Genomic DNA, 20,561 nt, shown 5'->3' on the forward strand with positions numbered 1-20,561 from the left:
GATTATAGTTGTGAGCCACTGTGCTTGGCCTGTGGGCAGATTTTTAAAACCATCATAGTGTACACTGAAGATTCAAAAGAGTTTTATTAGTCTGTTCTCAGGGTGCTATAAAGAGATGTCTGACACTGGATAATTTATAAAGGAAAGAGTTTTAATTGACTCACAGTTCCACTTGGCTAGGGAGGCCTGAGGAAACTTACAATCATGGCAGAAGGGGAAGCAAGCATGTTTTACATGGTGGCAGGAGAGAGACAGCATGACTGTGTGTAAGAGGAAATGTCAAACACGTATAAAACCATCAGATCTCGTGAGAACTCACTCACTATCACAAGAACAGCAGGGGGAAACCACCCCCATGATCCAGTCACCTCCCACCAGGTCCCGCACTTGACATGTGGGGACTATGAGGATTACAATTTAAGATGAGATTTGGGTGGGGACAAAAAGCCAAAACTATATCAAGAGTCTGCAGAAGAACTGTTAGAATTAAAAGTAGATTTATTAAGATCACAGGATACAAGCACACATACTAAAATCAATTGCATTTCCATTTAATAGTATCAATTACTTAAAAAATAAAATGTACAAAATGATGCTATTTATAATCGCATGAAAAAAATGAAATACCTAGCAACAAGTACAATTAAAGCTAAGAAAGATGTCTACATGGAAAAGTTCGGAACATTTAGCTAAATTATAGATACTGAATTGAATTTGTGAAATTAAATAACTAGCTATATTTTCTTCTAAATACCATCCAATTAAAGATCATCAGCTGCAAAATGAATTGCATCTTTTGCTAAAGGTTTAACATACTTGTGTGTGAAAGCAAAAGAGAAATCTCTATCGTCAGTTTTCTTTCTTTGGCCTACAAGGTTTATCTCACAACTGTGTCAAGTAGTCAGCCTCCTGTGGTTTTCTGGATCTCCTGATGTTCTACTAATGCTGCCTCTGTTATATCTGGAAGCAACTGGCTTTCCATTTCCTTGGCCTGTTACTTAGGTTTTACCAAAATCTTTCCTTATCTTTTTTCCTTCACTGTAGTTCTGGCAGATGTTTAAAATAGATAGCAATAAAAATAAATCTAAACTAAAATTAAAACCCAATTTTAAAAATTCAAAAGCATAAAAACAAGCAAGTTTAGAAAATTCAAATTTCCAAATATAATAAAGTCAAAATTGACTAAGCGCACAGATGTCTACTCTTTTTCTGACCCTACCTAAGAGATCTCCATCTTGAAGTAGCTTTGCGTTGGCACAGTAATTATGCCTGGAATAAGTGTAGTTATTCAAAGAACCTGTGTCCTTGTTCTCTCTTTGTATGTTCTAGGGTATTCAAGACCCAGATCTTCCCCTGAGTCTAATAATATTGAACTATTCAAAGTACCTGTAGTATTTACAGTTCCTACAGAGGGAATGGGCCCCAGGATATTCCTTGAACAGGAATATTCATGTTAAATTTGCGACCCTCATCTCTCACCCCCAATATATGCACAACCATATTGTATTCCCAAACATCTGAACCACAGCCATCCAGCCAATCCATAGTCCAGCCAGTGACCTATGAGGTAATTTGCCATGAAAATTTTTCTTCAAATACGGCAACACATATTTAGAATTTCTTCAAATATTCTTCCACCCAATAGTTATACTTCTGGAAATTTATCCTACATATACACTTGTACATTTTACTTATAGACATATAGACAAGAATGTTAATTTTATTATAAGCGTTATTTATAGCAGCAAAAAATTTTAACTACATATACTTCAATAAGGGACAACTTAAATGCATTGTAACTTTATAATACAGTTGTTGAAAAAAAGACACAGATTAATACATTGCTTTCACTCTGTCATGTTTGCGTGCATGGTATAAATACCTCCTTCCCATGGGGAAGTTTGAGTTCTTCACAGTGGGTTTTGTCTTCCCCAACCCTAACCTCAGCTAACTTCTGGATTAATTAATTAACCCATTTTTGCCTAGTTTACCATTATTGAGACACTAAGCTTGTGGGGGTTATTTATGTCCTACTGCTCAAGGCCATTGCCAAAGTTTGACTTTTCAAAAAAGAAATTTGCAACCTCTGGCATAAATGGATTAATTTTCTTTGTGGTATAAGATGTTAGATATGAGTTCTACCTTTGGGAGCCTACCCTTGTCTATTAGCCTTTTCCAAAACAGACAAAAAATTATTTTTAAATATTAGAACTAGAAATGAAACCAACTGGGAAAGCTATTTGTTGAGGTCAGAGCTTTTGGAGATCTGAACAGATACTGGTGAGGAAGCAAGGCAAAGTATTTGACCAGGTAGATCAGATCAGTTCAGACTGGTGGTGAATTTGCCTGATAGATCTCACAAACAGACTATTCTCACATCTTAAATTTTTCTTCTTGGAAAAACCTCATGCATCTGGAATTCTCCCACTGTGTTCCTACTCCAGGTGGTAGAATGCCTAGTGTTATTAACTTGGCAAGATTGACACCACTGAGCTCAAATGAAGAGTCAGACCCTACTTACTCCAAAGGCTTACCTCCACCCATTTTTGGAGGACTCTCCTTAGTTCACTCTTTTTTTTCAGGGGCGGGGCTGGCAGATATTTTGGAATATTAAATTTACTTGACATAAGCAATGTATCAGGATGAATGTTATTCTTTCACAAGGGATACATGAAGCTCTTAGAGAAAAACCGAATTTTTTAAACGTAAAAATTTCACCAAACCTCTACTTATTTAGGCATCATTGAGCAATGGGGTAAAAGTTATAAGCCAAGCACTAATTTTTTTTGAGGGGTGGAGGGAGGGACCGGCTTGCAAGTCTACTTAGTTCATGGCACATTGCAATAAAAATATTTGCTCAATTTACTGAATTTAGACTTTAATGAATTGAGATATTATACTTTGACATTTTGCTTAAGTAAGACTTTACAGGAAAGCTATATTTACAGTAATAAATGAATAAAACATTTAATAAAAGACAATTCTTCTGGGAATCTGTAGTGATTCCTTATTGCATATAGGCAATCAGGAACAAACTCAAGCTCCTCTTTGAAGTCTCAACACCTTTGCTCATGAAGTTCCTCTCCAAAGCCACCAACTCTGTCAAATTTGCACGATACTCTTCATCACAATTTATCATTTCTTTCTTTATTATGCAAATATCTTTAATTCAAATTTTAGCTATTTTCCCTGTCGTGTAAATTTCCCTTTTGTTGAGATTGATTTGAAGATTTTCCTCACTGTAGTGTTCTTGTGTTTTGGAATTATAAAATGACTTGGAGTGTGTTTCCTTTTTTCCTGTTTTCTGGGTGAGTTGGTATAGCATTGCTTTATTTTCAGGGTAGGCTAACTGATGTTAAAAACAACAACAACAACAACAACGATGACAAAACAAAACCTTCAAAATCTTAGTGGCTCGACAATATAAGGGTTTATTTCTCCCTCATTCTTACTCACACTTCAGTATTGGTTATGAGTGGGCATGGGGGAGGACTCTGCTCCATACAGTCATTAAGGGATCCAGGCTTCTTACATTTTAGAAGATCTATTGTCCCCTAGGGCTTCAGAGTCCTCCTCTGGGTCCTCTGCATTTAACAAACAAAGGAAGAGACAGAGAGTGACAGATCATACAAGAGATTTTTTAATAGGCACTAGGCCTACAGACAGTGTACATCATCTCTAACCCACATCCCATTGGCAAGAACCCACTCACATGACCACACTTAAATGCAAAGGATGCTGGGAGATACAGATAGTTTTGTGCTCCAGCAGAAAAGAAAATATGATGTGGTGATCACATAGCCTTGTCTCCAGTGATCTTTTCTTCTGGTAGGGAAACATCTGCTTCCCCTTCTTTCCACACAAAGAACATACTCACCTTTTCCACTCACTTTTCTAGATTGGTCTTGCCAGAGATTATTAATTTTATAAGTGTTTTTACAGAACCAAATTTTGACTGTGATGATCTTTTCTTCCCAGTGTTTTCTAGATCACTAATTTCTTCTTATATTTATTACTTTCTTAGGGAATATTCTTTTCAAACTAATTTTGTAAGTTGGATGATTATCTTATTAATTTTCAGCCTTTCTTTTTTTAACTACATACATCTAAGGGTATGATTTTTTTTGAAGCACTGTTTTAGCTGAATTCCACAATCATTCTAATCATGTCATTATGTTGTTCTGAGCATTTTAATAATTTTTATTATGTTTTCTTCTCTGTCCATGAAATATTAGGAAGTTCCCTCCTCCTGAAAATAAATGGAGTTTTAAAAGTTATTTAGTTACTATTCATTCATTACCTAATTGCAATGATGTCAGTGTATGGTATGCTATACTATATCAGTTGTATGAAATTTGAGACTTGGGTTTAAAGTTGAAATTTGAAAGTTGAAAACTGCCTGAGCACGGTTGCTTATGCTTGTAATTCCAGCACTTTGGGAGGCCAGGTGGTAGGATCACTTGAGGCCAGGAGTTTAAGACCAGCCTGGGCAACCAAGCGAGACCCAGTCTCTATAAAAAACTTAAAAAAGAAAAAATTAGCTTTGTGTGGTGGCACATACCTGTAGTCCCAGCTACTTGGGATGTTGAAGTAGGAGAATCACCTGAGCCCAGAATAATTGGTGGGACCGTTGAGTGATCACACAACTGCACTCTAACCTGGGCGATAGAGTGAGACCCTGTCTCAAATTTTAAAAAAAGAAAGGAAGGAAGGTAATTAGTTGAAACTTATTTTACAGCCTACTATGTAATTTTCATAAAGAGTCCTTGTATGCTTGAGAAGAATGCATATTCTGCAGTTGCTGGGTGAAATTTTCTACATATGTTCATTATTTCAATATTATTAATTCTATTTTTAAAATCTTATGTATTCCTATTGACTTCTATCTCTTGCCTCAGCCTCCTGAGTAGCTGAGACTATAGGCTGATGCCACTGCACCCAGCTAATTTTTGTATTTTCAGTAGAGACAGGGTTTCACTGTGTTGGCCAGGCTGATCATGAACTCCTGATCTCAAGTGATCCACCTGCTTTGGCCTCCCAAAGTGTTGGGTTTACAGGCTGAGCCACTGTGCCCTGCCAGATGAATATCAAAAACACGTTTCTTCCTCAGGGCTGAGTCAAACCTTGAGAAGCTAAGTGTGGATTAAACATCGCTTCACTGTTCACTTTGACTGGGTGCTCTTGTGCAGGGCACAGTCTTATCACTGTGTGCAGAGCTTGTGCCTGCTTTAGCATTTGCTTATCTTTTGGGATTTGCTCTTCCTCACAGATTCTAGCCTCTCACAATTACTTTACCTTTTGTACCAGGCTCAGCCATGTATTTTTAAAATGCTTTAAAAATTACATTCATCATTTTTAGGTGTCATGCCCTGGGAATTTTCCTCTGAATACCGGACCTATCAAACTGTAGGAAATCGAAGGTATCTCACTCATTTTCGATTAGATTGACTCTTTCATCAAATATTTACTTAAGAAGCCCTCTATGAGTTGCTGTGCTTGGAACTAAAATACAATGATAAAGAAAGCAAAGTCCCTGCCTTTGCAAAACCTATAGTTGAGTGGTCCTTTTTCATTTTCTGGGTGTGTTTTTCTTCTCAGGGATTGCACCCTCCCGGAAGGTTTTCCTCTGGAAAGTGTGGGATCATAAGCAGCAATAGCATACACATAAGCTGAAAACCCCTATCCTTCTAAGTGTTTTCTAATAAGTAGAACACATTTGTGTGCCTTGGGAAACCACACAAAACCAAACCGAAGAATGGTACTTTGCTAATACCAACCTTCCGCCACACATCTGTTTTGAATAAACGAAGGACCACTCTCTAAGATGGTCCGTTTTCCAAAGGGAGGAATTTGTTTGCTTAGAGACGGCAACATTCCAGCTCCAATCCCACTGTCGCCACTATTTCCGGGGGCTGTTTTACAAACCAGCCAATCAAGTCTGGGCTATGCAAATATTCCAAGGATATAATCCAGGGGATTACTCTTCCAATTTTCCCCCTGGTACTTTTATTCAGCAGTCTCTCTGCTGCTCCGATTGTAGCTGTTGATGGGTTTTTACCACCATTTGCTGAGACCACTTACAAATTATGCTCCTCCGGCAAGGTTCCCCAGCGTGGGCCCAAGGCTCGCCTTGTCACACCACATCAAAAGTTGTCTATGGTATTATGGGGGTAATTCTGTCTGTCCAGCAAAGTCCAATGACACTGCTTAAAGGTCATTTTGCCTTTCCCATCCCATCTAATTAAGTGGGCAGACTGCTGACTGCAGGCTTGTAGCGGAGTGGGGTGGTCACATGCCAGTCCACTTTTAGTAAAGTTTGGTGTTCTGTCTCTCATTTTCCGCAGCAGGACATCTGCGAACTCCCTGCAAAACAGGAATCTAAAGAGCCCTTTAGGCTCTTTTCAGAGTCTCCTCTTTGCTTTGATTATGTCTATGAATGAGCCTGGAGCCTTCTCTTTTGACATCTCTGTTTTTGTTTTTTTTTTTTTTTTTTTTTTTTTTAGAGAGAGAGTCTGGTTCTGACGCCCAGGCTGGGGTGCAGTGGCACCATCTTGGCTTACTGCAACCTCTGTCTCCTGGGTTGAAGCAATTCTCCTGCCTCAGCCTCCCAAGTAGCTGGAATTACAGGTGTGTGCCACCACTTGCTAAAATAATATACATATATTATATGCTTTCCAAATGTAGCTTTTCTGGACTTTTATTGGACCTGTACCATTTGTTTTCAGTTCTAGGGAGCAATTGATCATGAGATGTCATGACGAGCAACTCTGAAGACTATGTTCCAGCTTAAGGGAATGAACCACTCCATGCCTCTTTCTTTGTCATTGAGCCTAATGAAATAGGGGTGTGTGTGTGGGGGGCAAAACTCCAACTACAATTGAGAGAATATCTCAATTTGGCAGGCTTGAGATGCATATACCTGTTATTAGCCATAGTTGGGACTGGCTTTTCCAAAGATGACATCATTTAGTGTGACTTAGATGGAAAGGAGGCCCTGTGATGCTTTTGATAAAAAATCTGTGTGAAGAGTTGCTTGAGGACCAACTTGAATACCAGACTAGAAAAACATGGTGTCTGTAGTGAATTGCTAACAAGATGTCTGCCAACAATTTCCCCCCTCACTGTACACACATTCCACTCCTTCTACTGTGTCCAGAATTGGTGGGTTCTTGGTCTCACTTACTTCAACAATGAAGACGCGGACCCTTGCGGTGAGTGTTACAGTTCTTAAAGATGGTGTGTCTTGAGTTTGTTCCTTCTGATGTTCAGACGTGTCCGGAGTGTCTTCCTTCTGGTGGGTTCATGGTCTCGCTGACTTCAAGAGTGAAGCCGCAGACCTTTGCAGTGAGTGTTACAGCTCAGCTTAAAGGCAGCAGGTCCAGCGTTGTTCATTCCTTCCCTGGTGGGTTCGTGGTCTGGCTGACTTCAGCAGTGAAGCTGCAGACCTTCAGGGTGGGTGTCACAGCTATAAACGCAGCACGAACCCCAGTGAGCAGCAGCAATATTTATTGCGAAGAGCAAAATAACAAAGCTTCCATGCCGTTGACAGAGTACCCCAGCGGGTTACTGGTGCTGGCACTGGTGGCCTGCTTTTATTCCCTTATTTGGCCCCACCCACATCCTGCTGATTGGTCCATTTTACAGAGTGCTGATTGGTGCATTTACAATCCTTTAGCTAGACAGAAAAGTTCTCCAAGTCCCCACCCTAGGTAGAAGCCCAGTTGTCTTTACCTCTCACTACCAAGAGGCAAAGTCTATGACCCCTCTCCTTGAATTGGGGCTGGCCCTCTGATTTGCTTTGACCAACAGAATGGAACATAAGTGATGCTGTGTGACTTCTGGGTCAAGCCCTTGCAGGCCTTGCAGCATTTGCTTTTGTTCTCTTGGAAGCTGGGTGTCATGTAAAGAAGTCTGTGTTATCCTACTAGATAGGCCACATAGAGGATGGAGGGAGGAAGCACATGCAGAAAACAAAGGGAGGAGGGAGAGAGAGAGTCTGGAGGATGAGAGTCCATGTGGAGGAGAAATTAGGAGCCCCCAGTTGACAGGCAGCACCAACTGCCAGACATGTGAGTGAAGCCATCTTAGATCCTTTATCCACAGTTGAGCCTCCCAGCTGAGCATTGCTTGAATTCCTGCCCCAAAGAATCACAAGCAATAAACCGGTTGTTTGAAGTCACTAAAGCAGAGTCTTGTAGCCCAACTGAAACTGAGCCAAAGTTGGCCGGGTGACAGAGTGACTCCTGCAGTCATTTGTGTGATATGTTTGTTGCTGTGGCAGTGGAACTGGGATTGCATGAATTCATGATGAAGCTTGAGAATGCCTTAGAAATAGTAGGAGAGAGCATTTTCAGGTCTTGCTGCCTGTGGATCATGTAAAGGAAGGGCAGGTCCTCAACCCAGACCACTCCAACCTGGTTTGGGCTTGGCACACAGAAGGCACAAAGATAAAACGATGACTCATGGATATAGTGAGATCAAGCTTTTCCAGGGGCCATACCTATGGGGGTGAGTTGGTGAGTAAAGGCACTAAGGAAGTCCTGGGTACATTTCTAGTCCATACTTCCAAACTAACTATGTTTGCAGATAGTGCCCAGGATTGAGGCTTTATGGTAAATTTGGATGTGGTAGCTCTCAGGACTAGTACCTATATTCCTGTCTTGTTCTCTGCGTCAGTCCTTTGCCTGTTACTACGGTGTGTCTAGTGGGAAGACTCAATCTTGTTCTTACTAGTGTGTTTTCCTGGGGATTAACATTTTGTCCTTGAACTGCAGCCTGGTAGTCCTGACAGTACTTCCACCTGCCTGAATGTTTGAATATCACCTATTCCAGGACTTTGTCCTTCTTTCTGTTCAAAATCCTCTTCTCTTCTTGTTAGACTTCCCTGGTTGTCTGGACTACCACCTGTTGTTTGCTAAAATCTCTGTGATGCCACCTTCCATCAGTTTTTTTCACTTCCTTATAGCTCCTGGGACTTGATTTTTCTATCCTCAGTTCCTGCTAGGTCCTCACTGAATCTGTTCCATTCCATTAAAATGCTAGGGCTATGTAAGGCTGTGTCCAAAAACAGAGTTCAATTCTTCTTCCACACAATAGCCTTTAGACATTTGACAACCTTTTCATCACCTTTAATCGTCTCTTTAGGCTAAATCTTGCTGGTTCCCACATTTTCAAGGTCACGCATTTATGGTTATAATTCAGCTTTCAATATTTTCTTTTGGAGGGAAAAATTCCTTCTTAAAATGTGGCGTATAGGAGAGATTCATGTACTTCAACAGAGAGTATAGGAGGCATATCCTTTCTTATGAGAAGGGCATTGTATTTAATTAATTATGCCTATATTTATGTTATTTTGCACTAGCATTTTAAAGGGACTCCATCAGGGTGGATCAATGTTTTACGGGCCCAAAAGCTTATATGACTTTAGGGACTCTTTAAAAAACACAAAATGAAATACAAAATTATAAAGTTAGTTTCAAGGCTTGTGAAAATGAGAGATCCTGGCTTGTTTCATTAGTTTTGTTGTAAATCTGCTGCATATTTCTTATTATGAGAAAATAATAGTATTTTCTCATTAAATTTCCAGGTCTCCTTTACCAGAATTGCTGTCTAATCAGATTTCTGCTCTGTTTTAGCACATCTTATAAAATTTAACTTGTATACTTAGCATAAGGGATTGTGGTTAAGTAAATTAATACATGTAAGGGACTTAGAACAATGCCTAGCACATAAAGCACACAATCAGCCTTAACTATTATTATTTGGATTATTTACTAGAAGGACCTTGGCAAATAATTTATTTTCCCAACTCTTTTTGATGTAATGGAGCTAATACGTGCCTGCCTTTTTCGTAGGGTAATTGTGAGGCTCAAATGATAATAAAATATGTGAATGTATTTCGATAACTAGAAGGTATTGTTACTGAGGTTTCATTTGACATTGTTAATTTTGGAAAAGGTTCTGTTTAGGAAAGAAAGGGAGACTTAGCTGTGACTGTGGTGGAATCACTAAAGACCTCAATAAAGGAGGGAGGAGTAAAAAGGACAAGAGGTGTGTGTGAGGCAGATGCTGGAGGCAGTGAGCTGGACACGTTGACACCAGCTTGACGCGCAAACCTTCAGAAAAGATGAAATATGTTGAATCTGAAACATATTGACCTCATCGTACAAAAGAACCAGAAGGGTAGAGTGTGTGTGTGTGTGTGTGTGTGTGTGTGTGTGTGTGGCTTTCCACAATTTAGCCCCAAACTAGGTTTGTTCCAGACTCTTCTTCACCCGTGGTCATGCTCTGCAATCCAGGTTCCCAGGCCTCTGCCCGGAGAAATCCTACTTACTCTGGGGGGGCCTTTCCTCCACGGGGTTTCCCCAACCCCTCCTGTCCTTCCCACAGGAAGAAAAAATGGTTCCTTTTCAATGCCTTTTCTGTGAAAGCACTTTTTCCACTCTAGACTGAGGGAGACCCAGTTTTCCTTATTCTGCATCTCCAGGCTGCTCCAGTGTCTACCTCTAGGAAGGCGCTCAATGAAGGTTTAGTCAGCGAATGCACTTTGAATAAATAACTTTTAAAAGTTAAGAGGACATTTAAGGCCAGGAACCGCAGTTAAGAACGCCTTACCCAGGCGCATTAGCTATCATCCGGGCTGCCCTGAGGGCGAAGGACGTCCTCCAGCCCCTGGTCCCCGCGGCAGCCCTCAGCGAATCCCGCGGGAAAGGTCTCCCGCCCGCGCAGGGGCGGGGCCTGGGCGTCGGGGGCGGGACCGCCCGCGGGGGTTTCCGCGCCGGGGGCTCGTCCGGCGGGGGCGCGGGAGGGGCTTCCGCCGCAAGGGGGCGGGGCCGGCGCTCAGAGTCCTCTGACGGCCCCAGCCAGGGAATTTCAATTTGAAACCTAGCGGAGGGAGGAGGCAGGCGCGGCTGCCGGCGGCTGGGACCGAAGAGGGACGGGTCCCCGCGGCGAGCGAGCTCCTGAGGTGCGGCGTCGGGGTAAGGAGGCGTGCGGGGCTGCACGGGCCGGGCAACTGGTCAGTGTGGGGCTGCAGGGGCGGCTCAGATTTTTCCTCTGGCTGCAGCTGGGAAGCTGATCCCAGGCAGGAAGCGGTGGCTGGACGGTCCCACCGGGATGGGGGGCGGGGAGAGGGGGCCCGGCTTTGGGATTTTCTGAGGCTCCCTCTCTCCTTTCCCTCCCGGTCTCTGCCCGACCTGATTCCTGCCCCGGGGTCCGGGTCCTGTTGCTTCGAGCCGGATCCCGGCTTCGCTGCTCCCCGCGGTCCCCCTCTTCCCTCTTCCGGGGGACCGGGGCTGCGTCCTGGCGGAGCCAGGAGAGGCGGGGGCACGGGGAGGACGCCGTCCCTCCCGGGGTGCCGTGGGCTCAGGTCACGCGTCCGGGCCCCGTGGAGCAGCAGCGGGAGAAATCCGTCTCCATCCCCCCCGCGCGGGGAGGGGCTCGGCCGCCGCGTCGCCCTTCAGGAGGAGGGTTTTAGGAGGGGAAGCGCGGGCCGGCCGCGCGCGTGGGGACTGCGGGAAGCCGGGCGAGGGCGGCGCGCCAGCCCCACGCGCGGTGCGGGTCGGGCCCGGCGTCGGCTTGCGCCCGCGCCCCCAGCTGCCGCCTGCGCCGTCTGGGAGCTGCGGAGAGGGACGCGTGTTTCGTGCTCGGATCGTTACAGTTCCCACACCCAGGCCATCTCACCACCGATGGCTTGTTTTTTCCTCCTCCCGCGCTGGGGGCCGAGGGTTGGGAGCATTTTTAGGGGAGCAGCGGGGAAGGACGAGGAGAACCTAAAGGAGCGCGACAGGGTTGAAGTCGGCGTCTGGGGACCCCATCCCCAGGCGCAGACGCTGCCCCCAGCAGCCTGACGTCTGTGGTAGGACATCAGTTATGCTTCTCCAGATCGCTCACCTCCCCTGAGGTCAAGTTTATTTATTTATTATTATTTTTATTTTTTTAAATAAAATGAGGTTTGGCGAGAAGAACTCCTGCCTAGAGTCTATTATTTTGGGGAGGGGTCTGGGTATGGAGCCCTCCCTACTGACCCGGGTAGTCTTTCATTGAATTGCCCCATCAACACCACAGCTGCCCCTAATTTTAAGATCCCTGGGTGGTTGGGAGGGAAGGTGGAACCTAGAGAAGCTGTGGCTATATTTTCACTTTTCTGAATCACATCTTTCCCCAGTTTCTTGAACTTCTTGCCTCTGAAATGGCGTGTGTGTGCCAGGCGTCTTGTTCCTCTTGTTACTGTTATTTAAGCTGTTTTTTAAAAAAAGACTTTCGCGGTTTTCCCCTCATTTCTTCAGTCTTTATTTCCTCCCCACCCCCCGTTTTTATTGTTTTTTTTTTTTTTTCCAACTGAATACTTTATTTCTGTGGTCTCTTTATAATGCTCTTGAGAATTAGCATTTCAGTTGGTGTTCTGTCACATTTCACCTTGGGCTTAGCACTTGAGGGAAACTGAGTCAATTTCTATGCTGCAAGGGCTAGGATTTAGAATTCTCAAGCTTTGAACAGGTTTCAGTGGGGAACGAATAGTGCTTAATCCTATTCAGTTTCCCTTTGCAGGCTCATTGCTGTGAGAAATCACTGGGTGGCTGTTGCAGCCGCTGATGGGGGCTACACTGCAATGCAATCTTGAATTGTGATAAGGGCCAACGGGGTACATCCATCAGGCTGTGAGTTTGACGCAACTTTTAAAGAGCTATGCTGTGTCACCTGTCAGAGCTCGAGTGGTCATTCTTTTAATTCAATTTAAGAACTACCATCAAACTTCAGATATCTATTCTTGGGAGGTTATTGGAGAACTGTACAACTGGTAATGGCTTGGAACAATGGTGTGGATTTAGCGCTAATTTAATCCTATCCTGTCTTCCTCACTTCTTGGGCAGAATTCCCACTGAAGTCAGTAGTGGTCTTGTGTGCAGACAGACTGCTGAGAACAAGAGGCTGCTCATTTAGCGTAACGGGAAGGGACGGTTTCTTTCCTTTTAAAACATCCCTCTGTAAGAAAGACCTAGTCATAACAGTTCTTTAATCTTTCACCACTAGTCCAAGTAGTTAAGAGCACTTTTTGCAAAAACCTTCGAAAGAAAATTTGTGGATGAATTGAGCCACGTCCCTCGAACTCTTGATATTTACATTGGATGGTGATTGTTAAGATTAAAAGCGATTTAAAAAATCAGTTAACAAAGCTATAATTTCAGTAAAATTTTTCCTAACTTTTGTAAAAAACGTAAACTGCCAGGGAGCATTTTGTAGCAACTGGGTATGTATGCTTCAAATCTGAAATTTAAGTCCAAGTAGAAAGAAGCAAATATAATTTAGGGGATGAATCTGAAGAGAAGCCACCAAAAAAATAACTATCTAAATATAAAATAAGGAAATTCAGATATCTTTTGCTGTATTTCGGGAGATAGCTTTAGGGCAGTTTGCTCACTTTCATACGTGTTCTTAAAGACTTACTGACTGCCTGGGTCCATCATTAGATATGCGAGCACTTGGAGGTTTCCAAATGAGCTTTGTGCTGATCTGAGTTGCTGAGCTAGTTAGATCCTTGGCTTCTTAACGTAACATTCTTGTGGCTTACCCTTTCCAAATTACTACTTCTAAGGAATTGAGTTTAAAAAACCTAACCAGTGACCAGAAAGTAAAAATAGGTATTTAAAAATCAGAACCATGTCCACGTGTACTACCCAACCACTTGCTTTCAACTAAAAATACTTGCAAAGATGACAAAGCAGTCCACAACCAAAATATTTATTGGTACAATTTCTCTGTAATTAGTAATATTGTACAGTTATGTTTAACATCAGGTTCTGCCCTGAATCACCCCTCTCATATTACTGTGGCCAGTGAACTACAAAGGTTGTATCTTTGCCATTTCATTTAGGAATGTGGGGTTTATATTTTATATTGCAGAATGCTAAATATTTTTGAAGGTTTTGTTTTGTTTCTGTTTCTACCCTGTCTTTACTAAAAATACAAAAATGAGCCGGGCATGGTGGCGCACGCCTGTAATCCCAGCTGAAGACACGGGCTCTTTTCTTTCTTTTTTGAACTGAAGTAGTCTGTTTAAAAGCTGTGTGTGGACTTTTTATTGAAAAGTATGACTTGCTACTAGTGTTATAAGGCAAATAAACAGTTTATCGGGATCAATACCACTGAGTCACATTTTGCATTTCTAAAATCTGTATTGTTTACTTGGAGAAAACAAAAGAAATGTGCCTACCTCCTTCCTCCATCCCACCTTTATTTAGAAACATTTCCAGTGGGCTTTTTTTTTTTTTTTCAGATTCAGAATTACTCTACCTAACCACTGGGTACCCTTACAGATCTCAAAGCCTCAAGTAAATGTTTATGCTGGCTTTCGTAGTCAGCAAATAGTAGCCAAACCCTAATTTACTACTCTTTTATAGAATCTTGGAATCTCAGGGCTGAACCCTTAGGAGTCAGCAGATCCACTCTTAGCCCTAGTCTCTTCCTCTCAACATGCAAACAGTTCTAATCTCTTTGGAATGTCTGAGCAAACAGAAGATTTGTATGTGATTCTGTCACCTTCTAGACAGAACATCCTTTGGGATGCCATGTTTTGGCATAAACCAGCAACTTGATACTGTACGATTTGTAGCATTTCTCTGCGTGGGCAGTGCCCTGGACTAAAATCTAAAATGGAGTCAATGCCTGGTGTCGTTAACTATAGAGAAATAGCCTCCAAGTTAGCTATTAGAGTTATTTAGAAGTTATAGCCGAGTGTGGTTGCTCACACCTGTAATCCCAGCACTTTGGGAGGCCGAGGCGGGCAGATCACGAGGTCAGGAGATGGAGACCATCCTGGCTAACACCGTGAAACCGCGTCTGTACTAAAAATAAAAAAAATTAGCCAGGCGTGGTGGCGGGCGCCTGTAGTCCCAGCTACTCGGGAGGCTAAGGCAGGAGAATGGCCTGAACCCGGGAGGTGGAGTTTGCAGTGAGCCCAGATTGCACCACGGCACCCAAGCCTGGGCGACAGAGCGAGACTGCGTCTCAAAAAAAAAAAAAAAAAGAAGTTGTTACAGGGAAGCCAAGAAGGAAAGAAATAAATCATCTCAGTTATCATCTAGAAATGATTTATAGTTTTTGTTGTTGTTGTTGTTTTGTTTTGTTTTTGAGACACAGTTTCACTCTGTCGCCCAGGCTGGAGTGCAGTGACTGTGATCTCGGCTCACTGCAACCTCCGTCTTACCAGTTCAAGTGATTCTGGTGCTTCAGCCTCCCAAGTAGCTGCGATTACAGATGTGTGCCACCATGCCCGGCTAATTTTTGTATTTTTAGTAAAGACAGGGTTTCACCATGTTGACCAGGCTAGTCTTGAACTCCTGACCTCAAGTGATCCACCCGACTTGGCCTCCCAAAATGTCGGGATTACAAGTGTGAGTCACCGTGCCCAGCCGGTTTATAGTTATAGCTAATGGATTTTGGTAGCTTTTTCTGTAAAGTATGTGTATGTATGTGTATTTCATATGAGAAAGGGAATATTGTATGTATTCGTGATGTGAAGCACCTACTCATTGTATTTAATAAATATTTGATGCATTAATTCATTGAACCTTTAATATATTAGAGGAGAAGAATCTTTAGTGAAGATTCTTTGATAGAGTTGACGTAGAAATGGGTAATGTTTCATGTAGAAATATCATGTCGGTAATATTTCATTTAGAGGATTTGCTTTCTAACCACTGGTATTGTTTCTCCTGGTTTTGTGGTTGGCTTCGGATCTGTGTTGTAAGTTTCTTAGATGCATGTTTTTCATGTCTAGAAGAGTAGATAATCTGTGTATTTCTGTGGTGTTGGGGTAGTATTAATTTTAATTAGAATTTCAGAGCTTTCTGAATTTTCTTATTTCAAAGTGATATCTCTTACCCCTTGGCATTGGAATAGATTTCATGTGATCTATGAGTGCATTCATACTGCTTCTGGATTTTTTTTCTTCAAAGATTGCAATTGAGCTAATTTCATATTCTCAGTTATCTTTAAAATCAAAACATGTTTTCACTTCACAGATACCTCTCTGAATTTTGCATATTTTCACTCTAGCATATTAGAGCCATAAAGTCAAAAAGTACATAGATTATCTCCCAAATAATCTGGAATAAATTGAAGGATAAGAACAATCTTTTCTTGAGATCTGAGCTGTATCTTAAGTAAGGTTTTGCTTTAGATAGCCAAGTTGACATTTTGCATAGATAACTAAATCCGGCATCATGGGGATAATTTTAGTTCTTCCCAGGTTAGGAACTGGAGGGCATGGAAAGGCTCCCAAAGTGGTTTTGTCAGTGTTCATCTGTAGGACCTTATTGCCTAGGTCAGTTAGGGTAGTTCATGCATTTAAACCAAATCTTTCTGAAGAGACCGGTTTCTTCTTTCTTTGCTCTTAGGGCCTCACCATCAACCTTCAATAAAGAATTTTCAAATACTTAAAGACCTATGTTACCCTTCAGTTGCCTTTTTCCAGAATAATTGTGGTTTTAAAAAACTTGTCATATAGGTCTGATTACCAGCTCTGAAGTCACCTTTTCCAAGCTCTTGTAATCAAGTTTCCAGACCTGCTGATGGGCGTCAGGGCTGGGCCATTGTAACAACAGTGCTGAATTTACTCACATTTTTCAGAGTTTCCTACATTCTATCAATATATGTACATATCCCAGTAGCTTAAATACATAAAATTAAAATGTGATTTACACTCTGCCATAATTCTTTGTTTCTTTCTCTCTTTGTCCAGAAGCTACTTGTTTTTCACCCTAGATTCATTTACCTCGAGGGCCAGAAGGGAACTTGGAGATAATTTGGTTCAGACTCCTGACCTGCGGGGGAGAGTGGGGTTCTTGGGCCTCACGGGTGCATAAACTGCCTGAGACTAAGTGAAGTATTGAGCTCCCATGTACATACTCTCCTGTGTGTGTGCGGCATCTCTGTGTGTGTGTGTGCACAAGTGGATGAGAGAGACAGGTTGAGGGAGAAAGAGAACTTTAGGAGCGGTTTTTGAAAGGGTTTTGGGAAACAGAAAAGGTTGAGAACTGATGTTTCAGTTCTTATTTTCGAGATTAGAAGATGGATGTTTTAAGAGCATTCTTTTGTTTTTCTCTTCTTTTTCATTTTTTCACCCTATTCCTCTTTTCATCATTTATTCTCCCCTACCCCCCATTGTATTTCTTTCCATTTATTTGAATTCATTTAGTTGACCCCCATTTACATACCTGTCAAGGTTAAACTGAATTCTGATATAATCCTGGCCACTCATATTCTTACCTGTGAACTTAATGAATGTACATTTATTTCCTCACAAATTTCTTTGATGGAATATTGATTAGAAGGGATCAGTAACATGTCCATGCTATTTGATGCTGGTTAGACTGCCACATATGCCATTGTGATCTTGGGCAAATTATTTCTCAAAGCCTCATTTCCTGTAGTAAGGGGTTAAAAATCATACCTACCTCAGAGTTCCATGAGGATTAAATGAGCTAATGCTTATAAAATGCTTCACAGAGTGCCTGGCATCTGTAAAAATTACTAGGTTAAGAAAAGTCCTAGTGGGTTGGTTACTGGTGAATATGTAGTAAGCAGATTTCTTGCAGTGGTCAGGAATAATTATCTGTGTGGAAGTACAGTGTTTGATATGAAACAGTAATTTCCTATGGTGATCACAAGTTAAAACCACTTTTTAACAATTTCAGTCCAGTGTCTATAAATGTTTGAGCTTTTAGAAACTCTTGTCTTCATTCTTTTTGGTAATTTACAAAAGAACATATATATGGCAAAACAGTTGGGATCTAGTTTCAATAACACAGGGATAATGTAGTCTTTTTTGTTATGTTGCCAGAGGTAACTGATTATAAATGTAAAATTGTGTGCATATGCTCTATTATAACTTCTCTCTATAATCACAGTAAACTTGCTGAAAAAAGCCTATTAGTGAGTAGAATTTTTATTGATAATGTTTAAACCTCTGCATATGGCATTAAAATGTAACCTTTATAAATCTGTGTGAAATATACCTGCACACATAATTTCCAGCAACATAGTATTTTAACTTGTTAGTTGCCAACATTAAGAAATTGGATTTTATATCAATATTTTTATTTTAGGCTAGAAAAACTGGATGATGGTGTAGCACTGGGCCCACTGGGTCCACTGGGTCTGTTGCTTCTGGTGCTGTCACGCATCAGCTGCTTTGCTTAACCTGTCCCTGACGCATGCATTTTATGCTCAGTTCTAGCTTTGTTCTGGGTTCCATCGTAAGTAATCCTGTAAGGCGTGAAGCATTGATAATCAATAAACATGTAAAAAAAAAATAATAAGGAAGCTAATGGTTTTGCAGCACAGACTATACACCAGGTGCTGTAATTGGTACTTTATATATGTTAATAACCCTGCTCCTTTTTTGCAGCACTGTCTTGGAGTAGCTGGTGTGCTCATTTTATGGATGAGAAACTGAGGCTTAAAAATTGAATAAATGGCTCAAGGGCACCCAGCTTGTGTATGGCTAAAACCCTTGTTTTTTCTGTGAGTTCCAGTTATTGCTTTTAATTGTTTGATGTTTTTACTCAGTAGAAGTTGATGTTTTTTGGAATTTGTTGGCATTTGCAGTGTCTAACTTTTGTGAAAGACAGGCTTGCTTTCCTGACTGGGTTCACCCATCTAGTTTTTTGTGTAAAGGTATGATTATGAAGCAGACCTGAGTACTACTTTTAGTTGTGTGATTCTTGAATTATGCTGGAACAGGGAGTACCCTTCATCTAGTTTTTCAGACTAGAAACATTTAGAGTAATGTTTCTAGCCTGATGTTTCAATATTAGAAAAGTATACCAGAGGATAAAACACATCGGAATAAAATGTGGCTCTCCCTCGACCTTTAGTTTCTGCCTTTCTTGTGGTTTTGCACTTTTTGCTTTCATTTAAAGTGCAAATGGCATTCCCTGGGGTGCTTTATATGATTTAGAAAGTCAGGTAGTACTGTAGGGATTATGAAGAAAAGCAGCAGACTAGTGCCCTAGCTCCCTTCTTGACAGATTTCTACTCCCCTGAGGTAACTACTTGTTGGAGGCTGAAAGAACGAGGGTTGTAATCAACTCAGTATACCACTGGAGGCTATATGAGTAAGCAGCAAACTTTTTCCATAAATGCAGAATGTTGGCAAACTGACAAACTGCATATGCCACCCAGAAGGAATGCTGAGGGCAGTCACGCCCCAAGTGCAGTGTTTCTTGTGATTAGGTACATGTGACGCCTGTTAGTAACAATACGAACCTGTGATCAATTAAGCAGTAGACCAATCATTACCTCCTCCTCCCTGCTCTTGTTACCCAATAAATAAAAAGGGCTGTGGAAGCTCAGGGGTTGCCTTTGCTCACTAGAAGCAGGGAGCTCTTTTCTTCTTTCCCTGGCCCTTTAAAACAGTTTCTTTTGTGTTTTTTTTTTTTGTTGTTGTTGTTATCATTTCCACGCTCATCCCTTCGTTTGGTCTCATAATGATGATCTCAAGTAGTAACAGTAGTAACTGTCATAGTGATGGTCTTAAGTAGAAACTGTGGCAGTCTGCCACAAGTGGCGCCCGAACAGGGACTATCAGTGACAAACAGAGACCTGAAGAGACCTGAGGAGGCCTGCAGGGACAAATAGAGATAAGTAGGGATAAATAGAGACAAACAGAGACAGATAGGGAAAGATAGGGACTTGCACCAACTTGGAGGAACTAACAGGGACCATAGGAACAGACAGGGAAAGATAGGGATAGGTAAAGACTAGCAAAGACTAGCAAAGACTAGCAGAGACTAGCAGAAGCCAGCAGAAACTTGCAGGGACAGACAGAGACAGATGGAGACAGGGTCCTATAGGGACTTGAACGAGGAAGGTCTGCTGGAACAGAAAAAACTAAAACCAACCAGACAAACGAGAAACCCCAATACAAGTCTGCCGGCGGCAACATAAGGAGACGAACAAACTGTGTGGGTGCCCTCAAGGTGTGTGTGACCATGGAATGGAAGACTGGAGATACCCGTGGATTCCAGCTACAGGCCTGATTCCCTTAGTACAAGCCATGAGCCAGTTGAATCTGAATGCAAAGTTGGAACAGAGGACCGACTGGAGTCACACTGACATCAACCCCCATGACATGGGGACAGATAAAGAAAACTACGCAGGAGGCTGAGAAACTGTTAGAGTGTCAGGGTCAGGCAGAGACCACTGACTCCATGTTTGTGGCCATGCTGGCCATGGTTTCCTGTGTGTCTGTAAGATCAGCTGGACCACCAACCGGCAATTAAGGGCTGCACAGGCTGTAGTTGCCTTTCTCAATTAATTCAAAAACAAAATGGGAGAAATGTTGGAGGTTGAAAGAATGAGGGTCGTGATCAACTCAGTATACCACTGGAGGCTATAGGAGTAAGCAGCAAACTTTCTCATAAATGCAGAATGTTGGCAAACTGACAAACTGCATATGCCACCCAGAAGGAATGCTGAGGGCAGTCACGCCCCAAGTGCAGTGTTTCTTGTGATTAGGTACATGTGAAGCCTGTTAGTAACAATACGAACCTGTGAGC

The 20,561-nt window shown here is 42.0% G+C and overlaps 1 protein-coding gene across 25 annotated transcripts in view; it reads left to right on the plus strand.

The window, feature by feature from the left end:
• The first annotated feature begins 10,799 nt into the window (after positions 1 to 10,799).
• The window catches only part of EPB41L2 (erythrocyte membrane protein band 4.1 like 2), a 235,323-nt gene continuing 225,561 nt past the window's right edge, over positions 10,800 to 20,561 (plus strand). For 12 of the 25 annotated variants that reach the window (XM_021937865.2, XM_021937867.2, XM_021937859.2 and 9 more), the window contains exon 1: positions 10,849 to 10,979. The gene's annotated coding sequence lies outside the window, so the exon portion shown is untranslated. Of the gene's footprint in view, positions 10,980 to 20,561 lie in introns of all 25 variants that reach the window. The other 13 variants (XM_021937862.2, XM_021937873.2, XM_021937881.2 and 10 more) reach the window with 2 other exon arrangements.

This window comes from Papio anubis, chromosome 6 (genome assembly GCF_008728515.1).
Source record: "Papio anubis isolate 15944 chromosome 6, Panubis1.0, whole genome shotgun sequence".
Lineage (NCBI taxonomy): Eukaryota > Metazoa > Chordata > Mammalia > Primates > Cercopithecidae > Papio > Papio anubis.